Here is an 832-nt window from a genome sequence, read left to right as displayed (position 1 = left end):
CTACTCTGGTATGTTCAAGTCTGAGATCCAGCCCAGTAAGAAGACTGTGCTGGGTGAAGCTACTGCTGGCAGGCACCTGTTCCAAAAGTTGGCAGAAGATATGTGAAGACCTATTGATATGGCTAAGTTACCCCGTCCCAGTTTCCCCATCACTCTGCATGCTGGGGGACCTAAGTGACATAATAAAGAGGTAGACACGTCATACATGCTCTCACTGCATTATGCATCGCCAAGAAACTATCCTCATGAACTGGAAGGCCAAAAAGAAGTAGTCTAGTCTAGAAGTATCACCCAATATCGGAATCACCTTACAGAGCACATAGGCATGGAGAGAATGTCTGCTTTAAAATACAACTGACTGGGGGGATGCTTGCGGTGGGGTTCGTTTCTGTCTGGCATCTCCCTGTGCAGTGTGTTTTTGGCTGTTGTACGGCATTGGTTAGATTGGTAGTGAGTTGATGTGAATGGCTCACTTGTATGTTGTAATTGGCTGTGTATTCTCGGGGGTTCGGGGCATCAGGTGCGGGCCTGGACTGGCTTCAGGTCGGGGCTGCGCTGAGCTGCCTCAGGGCCTGTGGCTCAGGGCTTTGGTATCTCTTGTCTGGGGTGGGTCTGCGCGCTGCGGCTGGGCCCCCCCCCACAAAAAGTGGACGATCACTGGGAGATGCAGGCCAGTCACAACAAACTATGTTGTCATACAAGAACAGCAGGAACAGAGAATCATGTAGGACTCTCTTTGTCGCAGGACAATCACCTTATGACTACAGTGTCTAAACAAGACGCAATTACACCCTACAAAGTTCTGAGCCGAGATGAGTCCTGAAATTGCTGC

Source organism: Micropterus salmoides, unplaced genomic scaffold (assembly GCF_014851395.1).
Source record: "Micropterus salmoides isolate LMB-PRFRI ecotype aquatic unplaced genomic scaffold, ASM1485139v1 Ms_hic_scaffold_15, whole genome shotgun sequence".
NCBI classification, from domain to species: domain Eukaryota; kingdom Metazoa; phylum Chordata; class Actinopteri; order Centrarchiformes; family Centrarchidae; genus Micropterus; species Micropterus salmoides.
This window is presented reverse-complemented; position numbering follows the sequence as displayed.